The 20,434-nt window shown below is 37.0% G+C and overlaps 1 protein-coding gene across 1 annotated transcript in view; it reads left to right on the forward strand.

The window, feature by feature from the left end:
• The window catches only part of LOC139129691 (uncharacterized), a 157,554-nt gene extending 137,450 nt beyond the window's left edge, over nucleotides 1-20,104 (forward strand). The window contains exon 3 of the mRNA XM_070695366.1: nucleotides 17,802-20,104. The gene's annotated coding sequence lies outside the window, so the exon portion shown is untranslated. The remainder of the gene's footprint in view (nucleotides 1-17,801) is intronic.
• Nucleotides 20,105-20,434: the final 330 nt, after the last annotated feature.

Below are 20,434 nucleotides of genomic sequence, written 5' to 3' on the forward strand. Positions count from 1 at the left end.
AACAATAACACCCAAGGAAATACCAGTGTTGATATACCATCAGACAATGTGGACATCGATGACACAGGAATAAAAATAAGTACAGCATCAGAACAAATTACCAGAGATGCCGATGTGCATTTTTATACTGGCCTGAAGAACTGTGCTGCTTTTGAGGCCATTTTCGATCATTTACTCCCAAAGGCAGCACATATGCAATATTGGAAAGGGGAAAAACAAACGGTGAAAGAAACACCATCAAGATATTCCACATCCGAAGTTTATTTCAATAGGCCAGGTCCATCAAGAAAACTTACTTTGCCCCAAGAATTACTTTTGGTCATGATGCGTCTTCGTTTGGCATTACTAATACCTGATCTTTGGTTTCGTTTTCAAGTTTCTGATAGGTTGGTGAGATCTATTTTTATTACATGAGTAGGGAACTTGGGTGGTTAATTATATGGCCTTCAAAACAAGCAGTACGGGATAATCTACCAGCATGTTTTCGACGTTTCTACCCCAAGGTGAGATGCATCATTGATTGTACTGAAATATTTGTAGAAAGACCATCATGTCTTGAGCTGCAAGCAAAATTTTGGTCAGAGTATAAACACCATTGCACTGTAAAAATTTTAGTTGGCATTTCACCCAATGGATTGATATCATTTATCTCTGAGTGTTATGGGGGTAGGGCCTCTGATAAATTCATCGTACAGAATAGCAATTTTTACACATTGTCAGGGTTCGACATTCGTGTAAAATGATCACTATCCCGCAGGACCAGTAAAATGTTTAATTCAGTGGTCCTGCAAAAGATTTGGTAGTCCCGTCTGAAAGTCTCATGACATAACTTGTTGTTCGAAAAATGTTTTATTTCACATTAAAGCAAAACTCTCAGCACTTACAGAAACATATCATTTACATTTAGGAGTCAACTGTTGCTGACTAGTATCCTAGCCACTGAAGAAAGTCAATGTCAAACATGGTAGAACTGTCAATCGGCTATAGCAGAAACAAATTCTCGTGCCCTTTTGTCATTTCTATACGTAGACCCGACATTCAAACCTTTTGCTTCATCTAAGTCACACAACCAAGGAAAATCGGAAAATGGTCTGCCATGTTTAGCGAGAGCATGTGACGTTTTGAAGAGAACAACCAGTCTGCTGACAACCTCTTTATTCAAAGATAGAATAATTTTATCGGCCCGAGTCTCGCCAGGTTTCGCCTGCTTGGCTTCCAGCTTACCAACATTCCTGCTATGAGTAACTGAGATGGCATGTGCCTTAACAGAATCTAGTTTAAAATTCGAACATCCCGTCACAAAGGTGCCCACAGCGTCAAATTTTCGACAAACCTCGCAGTACATTTACTGACAAAATAGGACAGCCAAGTGTATTTCGTTTTCCAAGCCTCCTGAAATTCACGTACCCGGACGTTATCATCGTAGCACTTGTTTCTTCGACGTACCTCTACTGTAGATCGTGCCTTTTTGACAGCCGGGGGAGTATAGCCAACCAAAAAACGTTCCATCATTAGTAAAAAATCAGAGCTGAAAATAGATCGTGCGAGTAGTTGCGAGCAAACGGAATGGACGACGCCATTGAACTATGCGCATTGCATAGTGCGCACCCCATACAGCGCCACCAGCATTGCCACTGGCCATGTACACTATCTGCGTGAAAACACCGGCGCAGTAGTTTTTCAATGGCCGCGCACTTCGAAGTTGCTGACGATCAGTAGATCGTATTTATTTGCAGTTTAAACCAAAAGCTACTTATCGAAAAGTCACTATCCCGTCGGACTTGCAACAAAATAATTTTACTAGTCCTTAAAAGAAGTTACTAGACTCGGGATAGTGGGCCAGCGTGAATGTCGAACCCTGATTGTTAGACCCATATGACCAGTTGTTAGCCGACAGAGGATTTAAAATACATGATGACTTGATGATAAAGCAGGTAAAGTTGGCAATTCCACCTAGCACTACTGCAAACCTACCAATGACAAGCACAGCAGTCACTGAAACTTCAAGAATAGCAAATGTACGTATATATGTTGAACAGGCCATCGGTAGAATTAAACATTTTCGTATTTTGACAAATGAATTACCTGTGAGTTTATGATATCATTAAAACTTGCTGTGCTCTTTGCAACCTTCTTGAGCCATTGTGTGAGTGATACACAAGATCATACATGACCACTTTAATAACCTGTCAGCCAACTATGTGTATACCTTGATGTGATATTGATGCTTGGTTACAATATAACCTGTAAGCCAACTACATCTATGTGTATACCTTGATGTGATATTGATGCTTGGTTACAATATAACCTGTAAGCCAACTACATCTATGTGTATACCTTGATGTGATATTGATGCTTGGTTAAAATATAACCTGTAAGCCAACTATGTGTATACTTTGATGTGATATTGATGCTTGGTTACAATATAACCTGTAAGCCAACTATGTGTATACTTTGATGTGATATTGATGCTTGGTTACAATATAACCTGTAAGCCAACTATGTGTATACCTTGATGTGATATTGATGCTTGGTTACAATATAACCTGTAAGCCAACTATGTGTATACTTTGATGTGATATTGATGCTTGGTTACAATATAACCTGTAAGCCAACTATGTGTATACCTTGATGTGATATTGATGCTTGGTTACAATATAACCTGTAAGCCAACTATATGTACTCTGTCACATGAAGATGCTAGGCTATTATAACAACTGGCTTTTTAACACTAATTCATGAGAATGGTGTTTATACTCTGAATAAAATCTACCATATGCTTTGTGGAACTTGTACATTGGCAACTTAGTAAATACCATGAATTGTTTATTGCAATCGTGTCAGTTACATGTATTTGGATTATCATGTGGTTTACATTTCTGTATTCATGTAATTTACTGTAAATAGATCCCGGTACAATTCTCTGACAAGCACAACTATAAATGAAACCTGAGTTTACTACTGATTATGGAATTGAGACTCAAGTTATACACTGAAAACATTCAAATTTCTGAGATTCTGTAATTTATTGCAAATACAGAGAAAATAGTGACAACATCACTCTTCGCTCCCATATAGTTATCAAAACAAGTCAACAATTGTATGAAACATGGACATACCCATAGAGACAGACTGACATACACAGACTGGCACAGAGTGATGACATTGGCCCCCAAGTTTGCCTTGGCCCATGGAGAGTGATAAGATATAACAAACAGCTGAATGTAATGATAAAATAGTTAAGTATACGCCTATACAGGCACTGAGAGTGAATATGTTACAGCAATTTGATTAGTTTCTTTTCCTTTTCTACTCCTGTGATAATCTTTAAGACAATCAATCTGCAAGGCAGTTTATGTATTGACAAATATGTTATCTTTTACAAGCACACAGCAAACTGTTCTTGATTTTTCATTTACAATATTTGACATAGACTGAAATACATAACATGCAACCAATGTTTACACTTTGCCCATACACCAGATACATGGAGAAATTTCAACATACAATCATCAACTCAGAAACCCTACAGGGAAAAGTAAACATTGTTTTCTTCCAGAACAGCTGTGCACCCACATCTGGAACAACTTGCAATCTTAACAAATTACACAAGGATGATGACACAAGAGATAAAGTTAAACTGTGGTGAACTTGACTATTCCTTTCAAATCCTTACCTAACTTGACATCTTAAACTAAAATACACTGCATGGTTAATTGCGCACAAAAATACATTGGGGTGGACCATTTGATAAGGGACGGTGTCTGGAAGATCAATGAGGTACATTATCTTTTTTATCCGATCCATTGTACATTCTTTTTCCCCACTCTCCAACCTTTTCTTTCTGTGAAACCTTCTCTGGCTGAATTTTTTTATTGGCATTTGTTTGGAATTTTTTCAAAATCTGCCATAGATTTTTTACCACATTTCAACACCAAATACAGTTTACCATATCAAATGCTTACTAAATCACCACATTATATACTCTTAGTTCCAGTAGGTATAAAATTACCAAAAAAATCTTAAAAATACAAAATGAAAGATATCCCAGTAAAACTGACAGTTTCGCAAGTTGCCCCAAAAATTCAAAATTCCGGATTTCAACTTAATTTCATATAACTTATTAACAAAAACCCTAAGAACCGGTTTACTGAATATCAAAGCAATCAGACAGGTAAATTTTGAGAAACAATTTTTTTGACCAAAATGAGCATTGCCCCCCAAAATAAAAAATTGCAGATTTCATCCTAATTTTAAATATATCTAATTAACATAAACCCTAGGAACCTGTACACTAGATATCAAAGCTACCAGATCATAAGTTTTAGGTGAAAAATTTTTGACCAAAAAAGGCAAAATTGCCCCAAATAAAAAAAAAAATTGCCAGTTTCAACATACCTTCAATACATTATATTGAGATTAATCTTAGATACCAGTATACCAAATATCAAAGCAATCAAATCAGTAGTTTTTGGATAAAAAATTATTTATCAAAAATTGGGAAATTGCCCCAAAATTACAAATATGACAATATCAATACAATTTGTACAAGCATGACTGAGGTCATCCCGAGGAACATGAATATTAAGTTTCATAGCAATCAGACGAGCAATTTCAGAGAACAAGATTTTTTGACTAAAAACGGAAAAATACCCTAAAAATACAAACATGCAAATTTCATCCCAATTTTTGCACACATAATTTAGAATACCTAAAAAATCTGTGTACCAAGTTTCAACCAAATCTGACCAATGCTTACTGAGTTTTAGCCATTTGCAGGATTTTTCCTTTTTTCACCCCTCATTTGCATATTTTTGGCACTGACATGTTCATTTGAACAAATTCACATCTCCACCCCTAGGTGCACCTGTACACCAAATACTAAGACAGTAGGTGCTACGGTTTAGGAGATTTTGATGTGGACGGACATACATACATACATACATACATACATACATACATACATACATACGTACATACATACATACATACAGACGACATTTTTCCACCTTATAAGAATACCTCCCATTTGCATATATACATATGCATATATGGGAGCTAATAATCCTGAAAGGTTTGGTGTCAAAACAACAAAGCAGAATGTAGTATTCACATCTTGCTAAGCTGTACACAGTAAGTGAGTGAGACTACCCTCTATTCTCCATGATCAGTACACACAAAGATCACTTATTGCAAAATTCTGTTGTGCACAGAACAGCTTGGTCCATGGAATAAGTCACATCTGTGTTTGGCAAAAGAAAGGGAATTGATTTTTTTGAGTGTTCCTGATGACACAGGAAATTTGCATGTCTGTGAGGTAGTATGATGAGACCATCTCAGTTGTTGATAACTTTACCTTGACAAGTGTACAACTTTAAGCATCTTCAAATATCAACTTCTTATTCAATTTACACTTGAATTTTAAACATATATGTAATCATAATCATAATCAAAACATAATTTTAGAGCATGTTTTACCAAATAATATTGAAATTAAATTTTAAGTTTCAATTCTTTGGAATTGATAGAATTGAATGAGGAAAAATGTTGAGTAAACAAATCAAAGGGAATTGTGGGGTAGCATCACATACTGGTACTGTGTAGTAGATCTTTGATATACATCTTTAAGTTATCTTTTAAAACTGTTGGAACCTTTGTGCAAAAATTAGAAATATGTTTTGACATACCTACTCTATCAGCTTACTTGGGTTAATACTCAATGATTGGAATACATATATATTAATAGTTTACAGTGATCAAGAATACCTTGTGAAAATATCATATCCTATCCCAAAATATTGGGGCAACTTGTGCTTAGTAAATACTGATGAGTTTAAATTTATACCATAATATAATTATATATAATCCCCCGTATTCCGAACGAGTGTGGCTGCGTCGCGGACGAGTGATTCCCCGTGTAGCGGCCATATCCCTCCGAGCCGTAGGCGAGGGGGGATACGGCCACTACACGGGGAATCACGAGTCCGCGACGCAGACACACGAGTGAGGAATACGGGGGATTATATATTTATCACATGCATAGACCCAGTTTTCCGTGAATAAACCTTTCAGGAATGATAACCTTTCAGGAATGATAATTAGTGAGAAATAAGGAGAGGGAGTATTTTACAAGATTCATACGCTTGTGTTATGCGGTCGTCGCTGGGTCACAGCTGACTTGACTGCGCTCAGCTGTACACGTCGAGGTAACTTCGAGCACGCTGAAGCTGCTCCTATGGATAATTAGCGTCTCTCGTAGGGCTTTTTCTGTGCGAATCAAGCGGAAATAGGAAAGACTATGGATTTTTAATGCAAGGTATTTATTTAGTACTAACCATAACATCAATTTTAGTGAAAATTCATTCATAAAATTATTGGATCACAAGAGGGACGTCGCGACACTCAGCCGCGGCTGGCGAGAACGGGTTATTTTTGTCAATATTCAAATATCATTCAAAGATTTTGCTTGTAAAGTTTGTATGAAATTTTCAAAATTAACAATTATTATGTTTTACGAAATTGTCAATTGTATGTTTAATATTTTAGGAATAAAATGAGCTTGTTTAAATATAATGAAGAACAGTATCAGACTCAATCGGTAAGACTACATACAAGCAACGAGTCTTTCTTAGCTCTGACGCGAGACGACGGAAGTTCAACAACAAGGTACAATACAGGAAACGTGATGCACAATATGCATGGACAAAACAATAGCTTGCACCTTTAAATGCACTGATAACCTTGTGAACTCGTCGCTCTTGAAAAATAAAATAGCGTTTCTTCTGATGAGTCTCAAGTCCGGAGTATCGTCATTGGTGTCAGAAATGATGTACGCTCTTCGCTTCATCGGCTCGCCCGGGGGCTCGACTGGTTGACTGCCGCGGCAGCATTGATCGTTATGTTGAACTTGAAACCCGTCAATGTTGCTTCAGAAAACATTCTTACTGCTGTAGGGATTATTGGTACGTGTCTTGGGTTATCGGCTATGCTTATTATGTTGTTTGATGGACATCGAGAAGGGCAATTTTGACGAGGTAGACAACACAAAATGCCGATAGCATACCGTATTAAAATGTCAGCGGTGTACAAATCAAACGTTTCAATCGAAATCAACGACGAAGAAACACAAATTCATAAAAATTCTTGTATCGACGGTATTTTGTATTCTACACATGTATTTTAATACTCCATATTTCCTTATGTTTCATTACCCTCCCACTTTTGCATTTCAGGGTTTTGAAAATAAGTTCTGAACAGCTGATTTTTTGTTTACGTTTTAAAAGTAGTCCGGGTCCCATATCCACCACATGTGGAATATGGATTCATCGTAGTCATATACCTATAGTGTGACGTCATACTATAGGGATAACTGGGTCTATGTATGTGATAATTAATTATATTCTATATGCAGAGTAATAAATTATATCAAAACTTACATAGTTACTGTAAGATCGGGGAAGCAAAATATTTTTCCTTAGATTTTATGTAATGAAACAGAGGTTCCAGTTACGTTTTCTTTTTTGTGGTAAGAAATTCATTGTACATGTACAGAATATGAAAGTGATTTAATATTAGAGATAAAACTCAAACAATGTTTTAAAAGTTTCTCTTAAAGCAAAACACTAGTAGTCTACAGTTTCTCACAATTGTCACATACCCAATCATCATCATCTTTGATTTCAATCATTCCACAACATCCCCAATGATACCACAATAGACATGTCATGCATTGCACACTATTTTCCTTTGAATCTTCAAATTCACCTTCTTCTAATATTACTTTGTTACAAATGGGACAATAAAATATTTCTCTTATACCTAAAAGGACTCTTGCCATATGTGATTTAAAAAAAGTACAAAGATTTAATCTAACCCGGGCTCTCCCAGAATTTTACATCAAAATTTATTTCCTCTATATGTGGCTCCTATGGGTGACCAAACCAAAAAGAAACACTTTTGGCATTTAGTAATTGCCATTTGTCCTTGTACTTGAGTGTAGTATTTTACTATTTATGAGATTTTTTCAGCTGGAGTTGATTCATCCCTCTCTCCAGGAACTGTGTTTCATCTCACCCTTCATCTATGCTTTTATTTCTTAGTGAATAGGGACACTTTCATTCAACACAGGCTTTAGAGCAACATTTACAAACAGCAATACCATCCGGCGAGGCAGCCAGATATGGTATGCTTTCATCAACGACCAGGCCAACATTTTTATCTTGAACTTATGATGCCGTCCTGTCATTTCACGCTCCAGAGCTAATTTTGCGTCAGTTTCATGTTCTTGGCCCCATTGAATAGAAGGAATATGGTAAAGTGATTGTTGGTCTAAACCCCGGTAGAGTAACTTTTTTATTGTATAGGGCTTGCCTGGTTTTTTTGAAAGAGCTTCAACTTTGGTGTGTATATCGTGGAAAAATGATGAGGTCAACCTGCCAACTCTCTGTTCATGCCAATCTACACTTTTTGATTGATTAATAGTACATTTTTCAATGGTGATTACTGTATCACCAGTTACACTCAATGACATGTTTTTCAATGAAACCAGTGACTAAGGTTATCTCATCCCCGTCATGATCACCCGCATATTTTTCAGCTTGAATTTGAATTGATGGTGGTAAGTTACTGCTTAAGTTTACAGACTTTGGGAAAGCTTTAGAAGCGACTACATTTGGTTCAACAAGTTTCCATTTTGCTAGAAGTGATGAGACCTGTTCATCTGTCACATTTCTTTCACCTTCTCGCCTGGGATCAAACTTACTTTTATATTCTGAGTTGATATTTATTGCATCACCGGCTTTGATTCGGTTACTTTGTCTGATTATCATCGAACTAATTTTTTGAAGCTTTAGTTCTTTAAAAGTTTTGTGATTCCACGTGCAAGGCAAATCTGTACAGGAAGGGTCATTAAAATTTAAAATGGATGCGTGTTCTAGTTTATAAAGAATTGCCATGATATGGTTGCATGCCTGTGAGTAGCCAGCTGTACAACCACACCATCCACCAAGAATTTCTCCACTTGTGCGCAAGACAAGCCAAACCGGCCACAGCTGATCTCTTACACGCTGTGATGGTACTACAGATGATTTGACTATTACTCTATCATTTGATATGAAGTGATGATAAATTGGACCAACAAATCCACTTGAAAAATAAGAATAGGCTTTGTAAGTCTTGTACTTCCCTATGTATGTTTGGTCAAACTCTTTTTTTTCTAAAATAAATGAAAATATGCATGACAAGTCAATCTTTGGCCATTTTGTAACATCATCCATCCACATTTCATCTAATATAGTATTCGGATCAACTATGTCAAGCTCTTTGATTCGGCATGAATACTCTTTCTGTAGTTTTTCCTTCTGTTCCAGTTCAGAAAGTTTCAGAGGAACACGCTCTTCAGTAGCAACAAAGGCTCTGGCCACTAATCTGGCTTTGAACCTGTTGTACTGATGCCTCTCATTGCTCTCATTGACAAGAAATGTCTCAGTTCACCAACTGACTTCTGTAAGAGGTCTTCATTATGTTCCTGCATGATCATCTCCCTTACTAGCCATAATTACTACACGTTCTATGCTACTGTCTAGCTAATCTGTTGAAATGAAGGAATAGGAAAACAATTATAAGTTTAACAGTGTTTTATTTAGTGTTACTTTCAGTATCTAACAAACAAGCTTAGGTTCAACAACAAGTGGAAGAACATCCTTCCAATGTCTAATCAATGTAATACATGAATGATTTAATTAAAATGTATTTTATAAAATTAAAAAAATTATTTCCCCAACTATTGAAATAATAATTTATGGATTATCAAGTAAAAATACAAAAATGGAAGCAGAACCTTATCGTTGCCCAAATCATAAAAGGCAAAGGGTAGTCGAGCTAAGATTGTTATTATTTCTCTCTATAAACAGTAAATATGAAGGACACATCATTCTATCTCTGACTTTGGCCATACTCTACAAAAGCTCACTGTGCAACTCCTTGTCTATTCAACAATAACTTATCATAAAACTCTATAGGCAGGGTTCGACATTCACGCTGGCCCACTATCCCGAGTCTAGTAACTTTTTTTAAGGACTAGTAAATTATTTTGTTGCAAGTCCGACGGGATAGCGACTTTTCGATAAGTAGCTTTTGGTTTCAACTGCAAATAAACACGATCTACTGATCGTCAGCAACTTCGAAATGCGCGGCCATTGAAAAACTACTGCGCCGGTGTTTTCACGCAGATAGTGTACATGGCCGGTACGTGGCAATGCCGGTGGCGCTGTATCCGCACTATGCAATGCTCATAGTTCAATGGCGTCGTCCATTCCGGTTGCTCGCAACTACTCGTACGATCTATTTTCAGCTCTGATTTTTTACTAATGATGGAACGTTTTTTGGTTGGCTATACTCCCCCGGCTGTCAAAAAGGCACGATCTACAGTAGAGGTACGACGAAAAACAAGTGCTACGATGATAATGTCCGGGTACGTGAATTTCAGGAGGCTTGGAAAATGAAATACACTTGGCTGTCCTATTTTGTCAGTAATGGTAAGGGGAAAATGTACTGCAAAGTTTGTCAAAAATTTGACGCTGTGGGCACCTTTGTGACGGGATGTTCGAATTTTAAACTAGATTCTGTTAATTAAAGGCACATGCCATCTCAGTTACTCATAGCAGGAATGTTGGTAAGCTGGAAGCCAAGCAGGCGAAACCTGGCGAGACTCGGGCCGATAAAATTATTCTATCTTTGAATAAAGAGGTTGTCAGCGGACTGGTTGTTCTCTTCAAAACGTCACATGCTCTCGCTAAACATGGCAGACCATTTTCCGATTTTCCTTGGTTGTGTGACTTAGATGAAGCAAAAGGTTTGAATGTCGGGTCTACATATAGAAATGACAAAAGGGCACGAGAATTTGTTTCTGCTATAGCCGATTGTGAGCGGAGCAAACTATCTTCTATGATTAATCAAGCGAGATGGTTGTCCATTATTTCGGACGTAAGTGCTGAGAGTTTTGCTTTAATGTGAAATAAAACATTTTTCAAACGACAAGTTATTGCCTAGTTTCATGAGACTTTCAGACGGGACTACCAAATCTTTTGCAGGACCACTGAATTAAACATTTTACTGGTCCTGCGGGATAGTGATCATTTTACACGAATGTCGAACCCTTATAGGATAGCTAAAATGCACATATATGGTCTGGCATGTACCCAGTGTTTCAATATTTGACAACATTTTTAAACTTTGATTTCTCATTGTGAAGCTCTTTGCTCTTTGAGGTAGAGTCAATCATTAAAATAGAAAAAACAAAACTTTAAAAATGAACATTTTATAATCAAACTAGTGTGTCAGACAAAATTCATGGACACACAAGAGGTTTCCATTTGAAAATTGAAAAAGTAAGTTAATAGCTCATACATCCTCTCTGTACTACATGGTTTACAGTAACTACAACAGCCAATCATCTATCTACAGAGTATCTATGGCATAGCCATGATAGCATCCTATATCTGACTTCACTGTTAATGACTTGAATATAAAAAACCTGATTAATGATAAATCTTATAACGACTAGCCTAAAGATAAAAAATTCGACGCTACACTTGAAACTGTGACGAGTCAAAGATTAGAGGCCACTCCATGTAGATGAAATATTTATCTGTCATTCAGCTAATAGTCATGGCATGAGCTGGCGGGTTCCCCAACTCTTACCTGTGTCCCTGCCTTGTTTACTCTAAAATGTCCCTGTCTTTGTCACGTCTATCATATCTTTTAAGTCTGGAAACTAATCTGTTGAAATGATTAAACAGACAAGAGAATCAGTTCACGATATGGCAATGTTTTCATGGTCTGAATTCGTTAATGGCGTAGGACAATGGCGGTAGAACGAAGAGGACACATACCACATTGTAGGTCTTGTTAACAAACTAGTAACAGTTATGACTGGATTTGAAACTCTGTGATCAAGCTACGATACAATACTAACTATGCAAGTTAAAACTGACAACGTTCCCGTTTATCTTTCCGTCCGTACTCTACAAACCTACGGTACTGCACTACCTATACCTAGTATAGATCTACATTGATCGACCGGGTTCAGCTGCCGACGGCAATAATACGATAAAAAATTTAAAGAGCAAAATATATTTCAACATCTAAATAAACTGTACTATCGTGCGATAACTACCTATGACAACGATCCGATTGACATTCAGGGCGCCTTTTCGAAAAAAATCGGGCGAAGTTCAGGAAAAGTAACACGAGTCTGGACAGACACGACCCAGTCTACTCTCCGCCGTTACAAATCGCACAGCGCCGCAAGCGACCGTGTCCGCCATTTGCCCCCTGTCCAATATGGCGTCGATAACCGTGAAAGGGTCCATTCAAAGACTGTATCCGTTGACACCAAAGTTTGCTCGTGACTTTCATTGCATTGCATGCACCTTTCCGCAATACCACTCATTGAGTCTGAACTGAAATTGAAAGAGTACGTTTTAGCATTTGTTGTGCTGATTTTCGCTACCGTACTTTCTTTTATAGGGTTATAAACATTCATACAAAGCAAAAATCGTCAGTTTGTCTCCTTTCGATCGTACAGAGATATTGTGTGACAGGAAAACTTTAGTTCAAAGGGCAATGATCTTTGTGAACGTACCCTCAACCAGCTAAAATAGCTTTTCGTATGCAAAATCAGCGTACGTTAATTAACTGCTGGTATTGTTTAAACGGCATTTTATTGAAAGGGATTCTATAGTACCATTGTTTTTGTAAACTCTTCATGCAATTTTATGAACTAAATGATGACGTCAAAGTAATAGCAAGTGCTGGACGGCACTTTTTACGCTGGTCAGAAATCCAGAGTGCAGGACAGAGCAGAGCCGTCATCAAGTTTAAGCGCCGACCGGCGTGGGCCATGCTAAAAGTAGTTCCGGCAGTGCTAATGTTTTGTTTACACTAAAAGATAATCTGTTCGCATATGTTGACATAGAGATTAATCCTCTGATAACCAACTCGGGTTACTCGGGTACTTCTAAGTTAATGGAGCGTTCCCCTTATGTGATAATTCCACACTAAAATTATTTTTGCTTTGATGATTTCCTAATAAATTCAATTGTTTAAAATCCTATTAATTATTTTTTTCTGGGTGAATTGATAGAGGTTATACAGTACCTGAATTACATACAATGTAAGTCAAATTTTGACCAAAAATGACAACAAAATTCCTTAAAAATACACATTTGCATATTTCATCACAATTTGAACAAATCTAAGTTGGGTTACCCCTAGGGACCTGTATACCAAATAACAAAGCTGTCTGACCAGCGGTTATGAAGGAGAAGATTTTTTACCAAAAACACCTTTTTTGGCATTAATTTGCCTATTTTCAACAATATCAAAAAATTAAAAAAAATAGTTTCTCAAAATCATATTTTTCATCTACACAACAAATATCAAATCAGTAAGTACTGCGGTTCTCAAGATATTTGAGTGGACGGACGCCTCACAAACGGACATATATACATACATACACAGTGTTCTCCACAAATGAAAATTAAAGGCGGGCGGCTAATTAGCATATTATTTGCATGATATTTGCACATAATTTACATATCACCAGGGCTATTCACAAGGCATTCCAGTGATGAGATATACTTCTGACATTTTTAATATTTTTCTCCATTCAGCAGTGATAAATGGCAAGCTATAAAATTTATTTTTTAATTTAAATCCTTTTTATTTACATTAAATAGATAATAAAACATCAAAAGTGAAAAAAAAACCTTGAACTAATACAAACAATGCACAATTTAGTAAATATATTGCACAATACCAACATGAAAATTCAAGAAGTAATCAGTGTTCGAAATAATCGGTGCAAATGGTGGCATGTTTTCATATGATCCTCTGTTACTATATGATTGTCTGTAGCCCGATTGGTAAAGCCATGAACGTCTTTTTTTACGTGCGGCGTCCATGACTAGTTGATACGGGACTGAATATTTGCACTAAGTTACAATGCGGAGTCAGCGGAGCATGCCTGCAGAGAAACACAGTTGACTTTAAAACTCTATTCATAATAAAGAGAGGCCCGAAAAAAATGATCCCAGGTATTTCCAAGAAAAGGATTTGAAATTTCATCGACTCATAGTTCGGCAAACGTACAAAACTTTGACTACTGCGCGGCGTAGGCTGCCATGATGTTTGTGTGGAGCACGCTGGCGCTCTTGATCTCGATCACACGCGACCTTTGAACTATACAGTACAGAACCGTATGTACATAGCTGCTGTATTCGGATGATCACACGAATGATGATTTTAGCTCGTGCAGTTTCTTTTTACTTCATTTCATTGTGCCTTTCATATTTTAAAACGGTCACGGATTTTGAAACTTGATCAAACGCAACTGCTTCTCAAAGTCAATCGAGTGAATCGCATGCAAGTTAGAATGCGTGACAGGAAGTGACACACATGGCTTCAACGTCATGTGGATGTACACGGATTTCAAAATGGCTAACTCGGCTCGGATACGCAACGACCTGAACACGCGAAGTACCATACTTTTTTGCATCTGATATTTGTATCAACCATCGTACGATTTTAGCCACATCTGATCGAAATCACTTTCCTGACCTTCGGATCCTTACAAGTACGAGACATTGGCGGCAACAATAGTTGCCTATAGTATAGATGCTTTGACTGAGTGCCCGCTGGCAAAAATGCAACACCGAGCCTTGTACCGTGTCCGTTGTATGAAATGGACGGTGTCTGTACGGTACGGTCGGCAGCTTAACTTTTCAAGCATTTTGAATTGAAGTCTTCGCGAATGTTCATCGGCACTACGGCCGTTTCACACTAAAAGCTCGCTGAAATAAAAGCGTGACAAAATCGCCGCTGAGAAACAATAGGTCTTCAACCACATTAACTAAAGAGTATCGGCGGATATGAAAGAGGATCGGGCGAAAAAATAAAGGATCGGGGCCGATCCTGTTAAACGGCCTGGGGAGAACATTGAGGATTGCATGCAGTCGCAAAACAAACCGACAGATGTGTGAATGGCCCCTCTTTATTACACGACGTTGTCAGTTGCTGTCATTTTTATACAATAGGCTTTCAGATATTGTTCGGACAACTGACTGTGAAAACAGTTAGGCTACAAAAAACAAAGGTGGGCGGGCGAGATAAAAGGTGGGCGGGCGAGATTAAAGGTGGGCGGCGACAAAAAGAAGCCGGGCGCACCGCCCGTCAAAAACCCTCGTGGAGAACACTGATACATACAGACTGACGGACTGACGCCGGACGGATACCCATCCCAATAGCTTCTATAGACTATAGTCTATAGTAGCTAAAAATCAAGAATAAAATTTGGGGAGATTCGAGAAAATATTAAAACAAAAATTTGTCAAATTAAAAACAAAAGCAAGCAGAAAGCACTGTATGTATCTGTGATTGACGTCAAAACAACAAAACAATTTACAACATGGCAACTATGCTTAGATATTTATAAGCTAATCAACAATAAAATTATACAGTAACATAGATACCATGTAAATACAAGAAAACTGGTAGAAGACAGAACATAGAAAGCAAAGCAAAATTTCAGAATGGCTGACAACAAACAACAAAAACAAGCAAACATTTGAAGCACAGATTATTTCTGTAAATTCAGGATCACAAATAAGACAAAAATTTACAAAACAAAATTTGCAAAACAAAATTGACAAATATGTACACATAAGGGCAAAATGTGCAAAGCTTGATAAATATTGACAAGAATTTGAAAAAAAAAACCCAAAAAACAAAATAAATCTACGGAATAAACAAATCAGTGACTGCAAGTATTTGAAAACTGATCAGTGAAAAAGGTTTAGAGAGAGACAATTGGCAGGTCAGGGAAATTTTAGTGAGAAAACTTGGGAGACACAGATAACACAAAACCAGAAATAAAATTTAGGAGAATGTTGAAAAACATTTGGTAGCGTTCCTAGTGTCGGTAAACAAACAAAGAAACAAATAAACAAATGAAAAAACACATTGGTATGTATCTGTGATTGAGGTCAAATACAACAAATAACCATTTACAACATGGCAACTCTCTCTATAAAACATGAGCTAATCAGTAATACAATGACTTACCTTATGGATTAAACATAGGGCCAAAGTCCCTGAAGCTACTATAGACATGGATACAAAATTAAGTATTTCCTGACTGTATGAAATTATCTCACTAAGGTCATCCTAGGGACTTGTAAACCAAATATTAAAGCTGTCTGACCAGCGGTTTTGAAAGAACAAGCAACTCAACAGTTGACAGAGCTCTGCTGTGTTATGTAGAGAATAACCTTTTGTGACACATGTATTGATGAAGAAGGTGGATATCTTTGATTAACATTGTAAGTGAGTTCTGTTGAATAAGTTGAGACTGTACATACTCAGAGAAAGCACACTGAAGAGACAAATGTTTGAAACTTAAGAAGTTCAAGGTCATCAAAAGCATTGTAAGGAATCATGTAACTTTCATTGCACTGTTTACACAGATTGCATAATTGCTATAAATAGCACATGAGGAATCTTACAGCCCAGCTTTACCATAAAAACCCTATCACTTTGACCACTCTTTTAATTGACCACTCTATTTTTTTCCTCAAAAAGTGATTTTATTTTATCCTTACCAAGTCAACCATAAATGGAAATTAGAACTTTCTCTATCTCTATCTCTATCTCTATTGACTATTTTGAGCAATTTCTTTTAGATAATATACAGGGCACAATAAATGACGGTTCAGAATATGTCAAAGTTGGGATTCAGGAAAGTTGCCTTTACATGTTTTAATCCTCCAAGATGGTGAGCATTTCACTATGAACTGTCAAAAAAAGTTGAGCTTTCTGATAATTCTACACTAAAATTATTTTGGCTTTGATGATTTCCTAATTAATTCAATTATTTAAAATCATATTAATTATTTTTTCTGGGTGAATTGATAGGGTTTATACAGTACAAGAATTACATACAATGTAAGTCAAATTTTGACCAAAAATGACAAAAAAATTCCTTAAAAATACACATTTGCATATTTCATCACAATTTGAACAAATCTAAGTTGGGTTACCCCTAGGGACCTGTATACCAAATAACAAAGCTGTCTGACCAGCGGTTATGAAGAAGAAGATTTTTTACCAAAAACACCTTTTTTGGCATTAATTTTGCCTATTTTCAACAATATCAAAAAATTAAAAAACTTGTTTCTCAAAATCATATTTTTCATCTACACAACAAATATCAAATCAGTAAGTACTGCGATTCTCAAGATATTTGAGTGGACGGACGCCTCACAAACGGACATACATACATACATACATACATACAGACTGACGACGGACGCATACCCATCCAAATAGCTTCTATAGACTATAGTCTATAGTAGCTAAAAATCACATTTTTATCAATGAAATGCAAATATGTTGCCATGGGAACATATGATTACATCAACATGTATTTGTGATCGAGGTCAAAACACATCAAAACAATTTACAACCTGGCAAACATTGGTAAAACATGAGCTAATCAGCAATACAATGACTTACCTTATGGACTGAAAATCACATTTCCATCAATAAAATGCAAATACGTTGCCATGGAAACACGTGAGTTATATAACAATGTAAGGAAGTTGTTCCTTTAAATGTTCCATGTGTTTGTGTAAACAAAAGAAGTTTGTATTCAGTCAAAATTTGTGAGATCTGAAAATATTTGACTTCATAGAAATTGTAGTTTGCAATTTGACCTTTGACCTTTATGTTTTTGTTTTCCCTAGGTTATCCGGTCAAGGGGAGTGTCCTTGAAGTGTTTGGGTCAAGATCAATGCCAGGACAATTTAATGGGGCCAAGGGAATATACATCAAGAAGAACGGTCAATGGGTTATATGTGATGAAGGGAATCATAGAGTTCAGGTTATTGATCCAATCCAACTCTGCTGTGATCTCATCTTACAATTCCATGCATTCCCAAAGTCATTTAATCCATGGAATGTCACAGTGGATGAAGACAATGACCAATACTTTATGAGTGACCAAGGGAATGGCCAAGTTGTGGTGAGTTCTGGACAAAGCAAGATTTTAAACTGTTTTGGACGCAAAGAAGGAATTGATCCAACCGGTATCTGCTTGAGTCCTGATGGTTTTATATTCATTGGTGACGACAATGGATATGTGAGAAAATATAATAAATCTGGTGAACACATTGCAAGAACTGAAAAAGGACAAGTCAGTATTCCCTGGGATCTGATTGTGAATAAGAAATGTATTTTTGTATCAGATTATGGCAGGAAATGTGTTCATGTTTTGAATCACCAGATGCAAAGTATAAGAGACATTGGCAAGGGACACTTAGAGTTGCCATTGGGTTTGTGTTTTGATCACCAACAAGATGGCATATATGTTTGTGATGTCAGTAAGAATAGAGTGGTTCACTTCAATTGTGATGGTGAATTTCTCAGCTATAAAGGTCAAGGTCAGTTAGAGTCACCCGGTTACATTGCACTGTGTAAGGATAATCCATACAGATTAGTTGTAACACAGGAATACTGTGTTAAACTACTGTACATATAAGCAGACATGACACCACATCATGTCAACTCTGCAGGGATATCTCTAGTGAAAATCTACAAATTTTCTGACAAATTTTACACAACTCATTGCAACTGGCAGGCTGTAAATGTGTATTTTTGAAGGTACTTTGCATATTTTATACTTTTGGATCAAACATTAATTTGGCATCTTGGACAGACCAATTCACCCAATCTGATTAAAATCAGATGTAGAGTACGGCGACGTCTATACTTACGCAGTATTCTCTTGTTGTTGAGAGGTGACAGCAAGAGAATACCGCGTAAGTATAGACGTCGCCGTACTCTACATCTGATTTTAATCAGATTGCAATTCACCCAATGTTTATGGAAAATTGAGTATTTTCTGATTTTTCTAACAGCAGCCTTTTGCAATTTTATTATGAAATATTTGTCAGAATAATTTTTGACTTTCACAGATGTGTGCATGAGTGTACAGAAACATACATAGAAGCAGACATGACAATATAACATGTCAAGTCTGCAGGTATGTTTCTGGTGAAAATCTACAACTTTCCAGACGAATTTTACAGAACACAATGCAACCGACAGACTGTGTAGCGATTGAATTTTATTGGAAATTTGAACAATTTTGATTATTTCAGCTAGATTTTGGATCAGAAGATAAGTTTTCATTCATATCTACCAATAACACTGAACTTTGATGGAAAACTGATTCACATCTGAACATTTTTGAAGTTCAGAAAATTCTGCCCATGACAGATATGATCTCACGCCATGGGCGCAAAGGCGTAGAAGTGCGCTAACAGTGTTGCATTGTGTTGGTAAAACTTGTCAAAAAATGACGATTTTCACAGACATGTGTGTGCAGAAACGTACCTTGTGATTCCGATGCCTTTAGCGACTCTTACAATCCTAGGATTTCTTGAAATCGGGAATGGTTTCCGCAGTTTACGGGAATTTTCACGGAGAGGACACAACTGTGTCATTCAGACAGACTGCCATGTTTGAAATGAACGGACCAGTATCCAGTAATCAGTTTGCACAGCGCCCCTTGCGGCCTGCCGCAAGGGGTCGCTGTGACCAATTACGCTATCAGAACTCAGTGACTGCATTTTGAGCGGACTCACAGTGACAGTTGGCGTAGGCCGCCGCAGACGACCCTGTCAGGCGTAACTTCTTCTCTAGTTTTGCTGAGCAAAACAGACTGATTTTTCGACATATTTACCATCTATGTACGTTAAGCTGCTGTGCAGCTAACACGGAGAATATAGGTAAATTTGATGAGAATTGGCCTACACTAATATTGTTTGCGTACGGTAAGTTGAAATGAGAAATTTAGACACCGATTATGGCCGCAAAAAGTGATACAAGTATTTTTGATTTATTTTCTTGAATAAAAAATGAAGTTAACAAGTTGAATATTTTAATGTAAAGTCACTCAGATATGTACATTTGTATCTCCAAGCAAACAATATGTTGCTTTGTGTATAAGTACTTGTAAATAAAACTTTGATGAATGCGAAACAAACATTTGATTGACTTGTTTTATTTTTTACGGATGTATTTGACCTTGTAGGTTTTGGAGCTCATCTGATGTACCATTATCTTCAACAAAGCATGCACATATAGGAAATACGCTTACAAACTATATTTTGATTTACTTCATAACATACTTGGCGTTCCTGTTTCGATCTCACTCGTGACACAGAAACGAAAGTCTGGCATCCACAGTTTCTTCCCTTCTACAAATATTGGAATGGGTCACGGTTTCTGATATCTCTTCGGAGGTGGGGGGGGGGGGCGTCATGGGAACTGCGGTCAACGGTCGTATGGGACCCATACGACCAATGACGTTGAC

Source organism: Ptychodera flava, chromosome 3 (assembly GCF_041260155.1).
Source record: "Ptychodera flava strain L36383 chromosome 3, AS_Pfla_20210202, whole genome shotgun sequence".
NCBI lineage: Eukaryota > Metazoa > Hemichordata > Enteropneusta > Ptychoderidae > Ptychodera > Ptychodera flava.